A 10,938-nucleotide genomic window follows, 5' to 3' on the forward strand; every position below is an offset into this window, starting at 1 on the left:
TCCACAACACACTTGAAGAAGTTAGCGAGGCTGAACAAACGGCACAGGTTGCCAGGCTTTCGATCACACCAGCGGGGAGAAAGATTATGGTTGACACTGGAGTCAACCCCCTGACGCTCGAAGTGCAAAATACGCCACTCGATGATTATATACGCTCTCGAATCAAAGTGACCCCCTTCCATGAAATATGCATCCACAGTACAATGTGGGCAGGCGTGTCGCTCGAGCCTCCTCTCTTTTAGCTCGAGCTCACAAACACTCGTCTGTTTTATGCTTTGTTGATGCCGCCCAGTATGGCGTTTCCGCTCGCTTCGCGGTAGTAGCCGTAGATACTCAGGGTCAAATTTTATCCTCAGCGTCGGTTCAAACCACTTCTTACAAAGCAGAACAGATGGCCATTGCACTAGCACTTCTTGATCCACAAAGAACTGATATTTATACCGACTCTAAATCCGCTGCTAGGGCCTTCGCTTCTGGTTCCATGTGCAAGGAAGTTTTGAGAACTCTCGCTCACAAGGAACTCACTCACCACACAATTATTTGGTTCCCTGCTAACCTTGGCTTGAGGGTCGGAGGCCTTCCCATTGTCAACGAGCTAGCCCACTCCGAGGCGCGAGGCTTCACTTACCGCGCCGGGACTTGTGCTTCTCAGACAGAGGAGTCAGCCCCCAACCTTCATTTTAGGGACATTTCGACTACCTTCAACGAGATCACGAAGCATTATCAATTAGGCCGTAGGTCCTTTCCATGGCCACATGAAACGTTGTCTAGGCCACAGGTGATCTCTCTTCGCAAGCTTCAGACGGGAAAATACCCTAGCCTCTTAACCTATAGGCATTACTCTGATATTTCAGAACTTTGTCCGGACTGCCAGAATTGCATTGATTTTAACCACATGCTCTGGAGGTGCCCCTCTTTAAAAAAATGAAAGATTTTCTGAGAACTCTTTTCACATAATGCTTACGAGTCCGGTTCTAATACAACAACTCAAGGCTGTCCAGAAGGCCCACGATGCGGTGGTGAGGCTGGGCCTCCCCGTCCTAACGTGGGAGCGGCCCGCGATCCCCTCCCAATAAAACGGGGGTGGAATCCTTAAGGACCCCAATAAAAGTTTTTAATCAACCATCCATCCATCCGCGAACGCGAAGGATAGCGCAGAACTGATTTGCAATAGAGAATTTTAGTCCTAGGGCAAGCGGCTTGCGAGCGTAAACACAGGTGTTCGTTCGCATTTTTCATTGATACGTTTTGCCATACAATGGAACTACAAGTAGTTTGGGGCACCCGAAATTAACTAAACAACGCACACCACTGTTCTCAGGGCATGCCGCCCAAAGGGGTGATTTGGCAGCAAGAGTCTTTTTTTAAATTTCTTTCTCGTTTAGGTTAGCCGCTAGGGGGCCACGGTGTGTGGACGCGCGTCGCATCGGCTCCGCAGATTTTCTATGGTTTTCGGCGATTTCTTTCCAGCCATTCAGTTCAGAGTTTTCCCAAGTGACTGCGAAAGTCCTGCGGTCTCTCCCGATACCATTTGTGCAGGTAAGCCCGTGTTTCGGTCACTTTTCGAAGATTGCCCGTACCGCCACGCTGGCACCACAGTCAAACCAGTAGACAAGGCACGTCGTCGACTTGTCAAGCCTGAAAAGTTGTCGGAGCAAGCGGGTGACCCATCCGCTGTGCGGGCGCCCGAAATGGAATTCATGCAAGTCAAAGGGGAGGAGATATCGCCGACGGAGTTCGGAAAAGAGCAGGGATGGTGCGAGATCAAACGAAACACCAAGAAGGCGGGTGGAGACACCGACCTGGCGAAGAACCAGCAAGCAACGCCAGCGTCTACCGAGAAGGCGGCGTTTATACAGAAAGCGACGCAGTACGCGCAGAAGATCACCATGACGAGCCGAATGCCCAACCGTCCGACGGATGACTACAAAATCATCGTGCGACCCCGGGATGGCTTCAACGTATCCCACTACCAGAAGGACCGCGTCCACTGCTGCATACACAACGCTGCAGGGGTGGGGCGAGAGGTAGCCGAGGAGGACAGCGTCTGTCTCAATGAGCGACAAAACGTTATTGTGGTAAGCACGCCGTCAGAAGATCGCGCTAGACGATATGGAGGCATTTGCAAGCTGCGAATTGGCGACCGCGAGTTCGAAGCGAGTGTCTACAGAGCGGCTCCGGAGAACACGTCCAAAGGCCTCATCAGGGGCATATCGCTAGACGAAAAGCCGGCGGACGTCGTGAGAAGTCTGGTTAACCACCGCAACCCGAACGTCCTGCATGCCAAGCGCATGGGAAACACGACCAACGTGATAATCCTTTTCGACGGCTACTACGTGCCTCGTTACGTGAACAACGGCGGGATGGTGATAAGGTGCACTCTTTACAAGAAACATATCGATATGTGCTACGAGTGTGGTCGTCTGGGACACAGGGCCGACGTGTGCCCCAACCCGAACGACAAGAAGTGCCGTGGGTGCGGATGTGGTAACCCGCCCGACGATCATCGGTGCGAGCCGGTGTGCCAACTGTGCGGAAAGGGTCACCTCACCGGAGACTGCAAGTGCAAAGCTAAGTACAAGACACCCTACCTAGTCAAGCGCCGACAGTGGGAACGCAGAATGCGCGTGGAGGCTGAGGCCGCCTACAGCAGTAGCAGCACCGTCAACGACGGGGAGGAGGGCTACGGACGACGCCACGCACCGAGACGATATCGCGGCAACAGTCGATCAGCCTCGAGGGAGACCCACGCGCGGAGCCGCACTCGCTCCCGTACTCGTTCTCGAGCCCGCTCTCGCAGCGTCTCCCGACCCCGTTCAGCGAAGCCTCGCAGCACGTCGACAGCCCGAGCCAACCACACAGCTGCAGCCAAAGGCGGAGGAGAGGTTGACCCCCATAAATTGAAGTGGGTGGACGTCGCCTCCGGACGCGCGCCCGGCGCACCGCTAACGCGAACCGAGACTGCCATTGATAGAAACCCAGATGTAGACAGATGCGGCAGCTCTGCTAACAAACGCAACAGCGACCCAGAAAGTGTAGTGCGGAAACGATTGGATCAATTCGAATCAATAATCCAAGAACTAAAGCAGGAAAATGCAAGGTTAAGAAACGAAATTGCCACGTTGAAGGGCGAGGCCCCGACAGTTCCCTTTCCTCCTCCTCCTCCAATTAAACCCGTCGCAGCCGACGCGGCTGCTAGTACAGCCGAGAGTGTGGAGGAAGTCATGGAGGCTCAAGACGCGCCCCCCGCACCTACCAAACGTAAGGCACTTGACCCGGAACAATTCAACGTCAAATCGCAGAAACGCGAGGAGAAACTCCGCGAACGAGTTGATAGACTCGACGACAAGGTAGACGCGATGATGACCCAACGCGCGCAGCAAACCACGCAACTTAACAACGCAATTGCTCAGCAAACCGCACAAACCGAACAGTTGAGCATTGCAATATCTCAGCTCACAAAAATGGTCGCGACGCTGCAAACGCGCATAGACAATATCGAAATGTGACTTCCGGGCGCAGTGGGTCGCCCAGTACGAACGACTGGGAGGGAAACCGTACTTTAGGCCGTTACCCGACGAAGAGGCGCAGGATCAGCCGGACGGCAAACCATAACACGTACAGTCACCATGGCTCGACACAAAACCACACAAACACAACGCCCACAACAGCATAACACACGGAACACGTTCACTATCTGGCAGTGGAACTGCAGGGGGTACAGGAGGAAACGGGCGCTTCTCCAAAAATTCTTACGTAGCCGGCAACGACCGGACGTAATACTATTGCACAAAACCATTGACCCGGTCAAGCTGGCGGGGTACAAATCTATAGACGAAGCTGTGACCGCGGGAGCCCCACCGGCCGCTGCAACGCTGGTGCGACGCAACCTCACCGTGACGCAACGCGAACTCATGAACGTTAGCATACCGCATGTACTCATAGAACTAATCCAGACAAAAGGGCGCGGCTCCGGCCTCTTGTGCTGAACGTGTATAGCAGACCCAAAGCCAGACACCGCTTTAGCACGTTACTGCGAGAGGCGCGCAAGGCAGCTGCCGACGGGCTCTTGCTCATCGCGGGTGAGTTCAACGCGCCCCACGCGGCGTGGGGGTACGGCTACGAAACGCCAAAAGGTAAGCGCCTTTGGGACGATGCGCAGAATGAGGGCCTCGAGCTCATCACAGACCCTTCCGCGCCTACGCGCAGGGGCAACAGCGTATGTGCAGACACCTTACCCGACCTCACATTTACCAAGAACGTTGCTAGCACGCGATGGCACAATACACAGGAGAACCTGGGTAGCGATCACTCAGTGATCGAGATCCAGGTCGACGCTGAACCTCACCACCGCGTTCATCGGGAAGGTGCCAAGGGCAAGAACCACCGGCTGGTCGATTGGGACGCGCTTCGCAAAGTCCGGAAAGAGCAGAATCGTGGCAGTGCGGCTATTGAGGATATAGAGAGCTGTACTGCGACGCTCAAGGGGGATTTAGAAACGGTGACGCGGGAGGTTCCGCCAGAAGCACAGCTCGAAGTGGTAGACAGCAAACTCCTACACATGTGGGAAGCCAAGCGCAGCCTGCAAGACAGGTGGAAGCGTCAACGCCACAATCGAACGCTGCGCAGACGCATAGCACGGCTAAGCAGGGACATGGAAGAGCACGCGTTACAGGTATGCAAAACGCAATGGGAAGAAATCTGCAATGGGATGGAGAACCAGCTGGGACGGGCCAAGACGTGGCATCTCCTCCGGCACCTCTTGGATTTGGAGGAGACGAAAACATCGCACGCACATAAGCTTAACAAGTTGCTGAACGACTGCAAAGGCACCCACGTGGACTTTCTAGATGACGTGCGAAGCCATCACTTTCAGTCACGTAGCCCCCTAGCGCACTCGGCATAAGCCTGGGAGGGTGAGGGTAACGCGGAGCTAGACGAGGACTTCAGCGTTGCAGAGGTGAGGGCGGTGCTGCACAGGCTCAACACAAAGTCCGCGCCAGGCCCGGACGGGATAACCAACAAAGCGCTACGTAACTTGGACGATGAGTCGATAGAACAACTGACGGCTTACATGAACGAGTGCTGGAATGCGGGCGCTATACCGAACTCGTGGAAAACGGCGCGCATAATTGTGATCCCCAAACCGGGCAAACGAGTACAGATTGACAACCTTCGACCGATATCCCTGACGTCCTGCATTGGTAAGGTCATGGAACATGTGGTTCTCGCTCGCCTTACCAACTACCTCGAGGACCGAAACTTGCTCCCACACACGATGCTGGGGTTCCGTCGTAACCTTTCCACGCAGGAAGTTATGCTTCAACTCAAGCACGATATTGTAGACAATCCCACACGATCCACCAAAGCGATACTCGGGCTCGACCTCAAAAAGGCGTTCGACAACGTTAGCCATGCTGCGATACTTGAAAGTATGCGAGCGTTGGGACTGGGCGAGAGAAGGTACCACTACGTACGGGATTTTCTTACGGGCCGCCGGGCCCGATTAGCGATCGGCGGACTAGAATCGCAGGACATATACATGGGTTGTACGGGCACGCCGCAGGGCTCCGTAATCTCACCCATGCTCTTTAACCTCGTGCTTGTCGGATTACCACGTAAACTCGCTGAGATAGAAGGCCTCCACCATAGCTTGTACGCCGATGATATCACCCTCTGGGTTGCCGAGGGAAATGACGGCCACGTAGAGCAAACGCTGCAGGAAGCCGTCGACGTGGTGCAGGACTACCTTCGCGACACTGGCCTCGAATGTTCCGCCGCTAAATTGGAGCTCCTGCTCTATAGACCCTCGCGCAGGGGCCGTAAACCCAAGAACGCCGATTCCGCATTCGAATGCGCATATAGAAAAATTAATGTACGCACATCAAACGGCGCTGTCATCCCACAAGTTAACACCATTAGGGTACTGGGCTTGCGCCTGTCCGCCAACGGCCACAATGGCGAAACCGTTCGCAGACTAGAGGGCTCGGTCAATGAAACAATCCGGTTGCTGAAATGAATAACAAATCGGCATAGCGGAATGAAGGAAAGCAATACCATTAACCTGGTACATGCTTTTGTTATGAACCGTACAACGTACGTCGCCTCCTACCTCAAGTGGCAGGCGACTGAACGCACCAAACTAGATTGTCTCATCTGCAAGGCATACAAACGCGCAATCGGATTACCGGCCAATACCAGCACGGAAAAATTTCTCGAGCTGGGGTTGCACAATACTCTAGATGAGATAATCAAAGCACGCAACATCGCCCAGTACAAACTTCCGGCGAAGAACATAACTGGTCGACACATCCTCGAGACACTGGGTATCAAGTACCATACGCAGCGCGGCGAAAAGGTCGGGATACCCAGACGTATTCGCGAGCGCATCGTCGTTCTGCCGTTGCCTAAGAACATGCACCCGACACATCACATCGGTCGGCGCAACAGGCGTGCCCAAGACCTTGAAAAGAAATTCGGCAATAGCAAAGACACAGTTTACGTGGACGCGCCCGTTACGACTGCCACCACGGCTTCGCGGTCGCGATCACGGATCATGTAGGAATTTGCATAACGAGTGCGACGATAGGCACGGAAGAGACGGAGGCGGCCGAAGAAGCTGCCATAGCCCTCGCGATAGCCACCACGGACGCCGAGGTGATAATAGGCGACTCGCAGGCGGCGATACACAACTTTTCCAGCGGCTGGATCTCCCGCGAAGCGGCCCGCATTCTCCGAATTCACGAATGCAACATCTGCCGCAAAAACGACAGTTTCCTCGTATGGACCCCCGCCCACACGGACCCTCCGCTTGCGGGCAACGCGACTGCCCACGCCGCGGCTCGAGGACTTACACGCCGAGCTGCGACGCCTGCCGACAGTCCCGATCTCTCGCACACTTCGACAGCGATGCGGGAATGGACGTGGGGGGATCGCATGACCACTTTCAGAGACATCACGCAACACTACAGACTGAACAGATGCAATTATCCACCACCCCACGCCAACCTAAACAAGAAACAGCAGGGTACCTGGAGACAACTACAGACACACATGTACCCGAATCCGGTGATCCTTCGCCTCTGCTACCCAGGCATTTATACGTCCGACGCGTGTAAGGCGTGCGGAGCCAGAGTGACGCTGCAGCACATGCTGTGAAAGTGTACCGGTAACGTGCAGCAGTCCCCTACGAACCCGGTAGACATGGCAGCCTCGAACCGCGAGGCGCGATGGGAGGCGGCTCTGCTAAACCACGACCTTGCCGATCAACTGTGGGCCGTCCGGCAAGCCCAGGATGCCGCCCAGGTCCAAGGACTCGAGGCCGTCACCTAGGCCGGGGTGCTTGTAGCCCCACCCCGCTCAATGACGCCGGACATGTTCAATAAAGTTTTTACTCACTCACTCTTTCTCGTTATACGCAATTTTTCAACCAATTCAACTCACGTACATGTTTGAAAAAGCTGTCAAGCGGCAGTCTGCAACTTTTAGCCCTGAAAACCATTCTAAATCTATTTGGAAAGATACAGAACTAGAAAAAAGGGAAAGAGTGCTCCTCATTTCTGTAAGGGCCCTTGCCTAATTGCCGCCTCGTTGTCCTACGAGACCAAAGGCCAAAGGTATGTGGTACTGCTTGCTTGCAAAACAGCTGCAACTTTGTTCATTTCCTTCTATAGTCGTTGCCAGTGTTTTATGCACTGTGCCTCGTTATCCAATTATTCCGCATTATAACTGACTTTCAGCTTGTATCATTCATTAGTACCTATACACCTACATTATGCGGCGAAGCATCCATATCATTATTTATTTTAAGGATCTCCCTATATCACTGACTTCTTTAATACTCCCCCTCCCACTCTGGGGTTTCACATTCTTTAACACCTTGTGCCGTGTGGGCGAGTAGGAGATGCAAAGTCAGGGTCACAGCGCACCTACCGCCGAAGGGTGGTGAAACATACTCAGAAACTCTCCCATTGCTTTCGAGACAGGTGAGAAGGCCGTAAGGGAAGAATCATGCGCAGGTGAAGTCTATAGCCCGGCCGTGCACAGGCATGTCTTCTCCCGGCGCACAGGGGTGGGTAGCTTATGTCGTCGTGGAAGAAACAGAAAACACCCAACCGTAGACAACAAGGCACTTGCACTATCAAGGCTACCAAGCACGAGTAAGAGGAGGAGCCTGCAAATTGACCCGAATGACGCTTCTTTAGTTATTTCTAGGCACTTTATTATAGAGATGAGCGCAGTGCCACTGGTGGTCTCCACTCGAACTAGAGTACGAGCCGGAGCGGGACGAATGGATGGATAGATCTATCCGGCTGTGCCCTACAGATCGGGTGGTGGCTCACGCCACCTATATCCATAAAGTTAAGTATTATCACTATGTGGTTAGGATTGAATTTCACTCGCGCCTAGATTCCAATCAGTTAGCCTCCTCCTGGTTATATCTACCCGTTTAATGTCTATTTTGCCTTCACTATCCGTAAACCCCAATGCTTCGAAAAATTGGCTGCCTTTATCTTCGACTATAGGGCGGAGCCTTTTACAGAACATTATGAAATGTTCAGCCGTTTCTTCCTCCTCTCCACTCGCACTACATACCGTGTCTGTGCTTTAGTATTTTGCTCGGTGCGTCTTGGTCCAAAATAGTCCCGTTCTAGCCTCGAAGAGCAGAGAACTACCCCGAGAATTATCGTAGATCTTATTCCTTGCAATTTCCTGCTTAAAAGTTAGTTATGTCTCCAGTGATTATTTCGCAAGCATTCCCAGCAATAACATGTCCCTCTTTGTTTCCATCACCTTTTTCTCAACCGATGTTTCCTTTTGGCTTGGTATTCTGCTGTTGTCTAAATACTTGCTTGACAGTTTTCGAGTTCGCTTGCTGTATTTAGTATCAACACGCTTCATGTACAAGTAGCTGAAAACTTTCCTAGCCTAACGGCTGCTCTATCGCTGAGCCACCTAGTCAGTGCTGCAAATACCAGCATGTCAGGGCGCACGATGGGGGGACAAGCCCCGACCATAAACTGGTTCGTCTCTAAAAAAACTGTTCATTTAAGGGATTCAAAACCAAGACCAAGCAGTTGCCGGAGCATCTGAACTAACCAAGAATGTCGCAAATCAAACACAAGGCACAAATGTATCAAGAACGGCAAGCACTGGAGTACACTAAAAACAGTAGTGTTTAGTTTGATAAAAAGTAAAAACAAAACGCTTTACTGAAAGAGTTGAGTGGCAGCATAAGTTGCTTATACGACAGTGTGAGTGTCAAAGCAAAATTGCGCGACATTGACGATGCTGTGCGAAAGTTTAATACAGAAGGTCAAGTCGCTAACGCTCTTAATGCTGTATTTCGGGAGGCCGAATTTATAGGAGGACTGTTGCACTTGGAGTACTAAAACGTTGCACCGGCACATAACCCCTAAATGCCAGTATGGTCTACACACGGGGAGTTATCTAGCACATTACTACCAGAGTTGCCAATCGTAGGGTAGTTACCTTATCTGTATACGGTAGCTTTGCGGCTAGCGTGATGTAGCAGGGCTGTGATACAATTATAATATAAGACATACAGTATTTTCCAAATTTCTATTGTCATTCATAAGTGAAAATTGTAGAATATCGGCGTAACAAAACCAACCCTATCGGAAAAAAACGAATGGTGGGCATGGTGGAAACCACCACCCACCATTATAGTGGATTAATGTAGTGGGTGAATGGTGGGAAACACCCACCATGGCGCATGGTGGGTATGGTGGGTGCTGCAGTAACGGCAACACTTGAGCGCGAAATGACGTCAGAATCACCGTGACGACCTGCCACAAAAAATAAAAAAGAATTCTATAAAAGCGGTATAAAAAACACCCGTCCCGTAAAAAAAAAAAAAAACATGGCACCACGGAGGATCGAACGTGCAACCTGCGCATTCCCATTTGAAGACGCTAACCACTGCGCCACACTAACATGGCGGTCTTTGCGTGTTAAATACTTAGTTGGGATACAAACTTAAGGTTCAACTTAAGTTTTGTTTGTCGTGTACACAACATAGACGAGACCTACACCTGCTACTAAAAATTGCACATTTATTAAACACGAGCAACTGCGGCCTGTAACGATTGCCACTATGTTAATGTCACTAGTGCTATTTTTTTTTTACAGTTCACAACTTCAAGGAAAAAAAACCAAGTGGACTGGGGAGCAGCAACAGTTTACCGGCGGGGTCTGCCAAGTTTAATATCCGTTTCGCGCTCGTTCTAAAGGGTGACATCTGCTCACGCTTTATGACGCTTCTAGGCTCATTTCATAGATACGCCGCCTAAATTATTTGATTGAGTATTGGGATGCTTTTCGCATAATGTAGAGGGTGGTCGCTCCAGCGCAATGCTGTAGCTCTTTCGCTAAAGCAACGACTACATAACGGCTTGGCCAAAACGAATGCAGTGTGCCGGAAACATTGCGCTATCATAATGGTTCACCAAGCACACGAATTGCCACGTCTGAGTTCTCGCGTACAAAAGCTAGAGAAGTGCCGGCGAGTGCGACCGGCGGCTGTCGGTGAGAGGACACTTAATTACGTTCTCTGGGAGTGCTTTAATTGCGTCGCATCGATGTTTGTTGCTTCTTGAGCGGACACCATACACAATGAAAAATGCTTCATTTAGGTTAACTGATGCCATATGGCTGCACTGTATTGTCATACTTAATCGTCGTAATCGTGTATTCTGAAACCCGGAAGCACGGATAACACAATTGTACGGGCTCGGTCAGTAGGCCTAACCTTTGGTGGAAATCATGGTGGTAGAACATGTAGTGTACAGATCCCAGCTTGGTACACTATATAAATTGCCCGCCATTATAAGCCCACCCATCATCTGCTTACTGCTTCCCAGCATTATCGCGATGGTGGTCAGAGCTTCTCAGCTTGGTACACCATGTGGCCCACCA

The sequence above is a fragment of the Rhipicephalus microplus genome, chromosome 1, assembly GCF_043290135.1.
Source record: "Rhipicephalus microplus isolate Deutch F79 chromosome 1, USDA_Rmic, whole genome shotgun sequence".
In the NCBI taxonomy this organism is placed as follows: domain Eukaryota; kingdom Metazoa; phylum Arthropoda; class Arachnida; order Ixodida; family Ixodidae; genus Rhipicephalus; species Rhipicephalus microplus.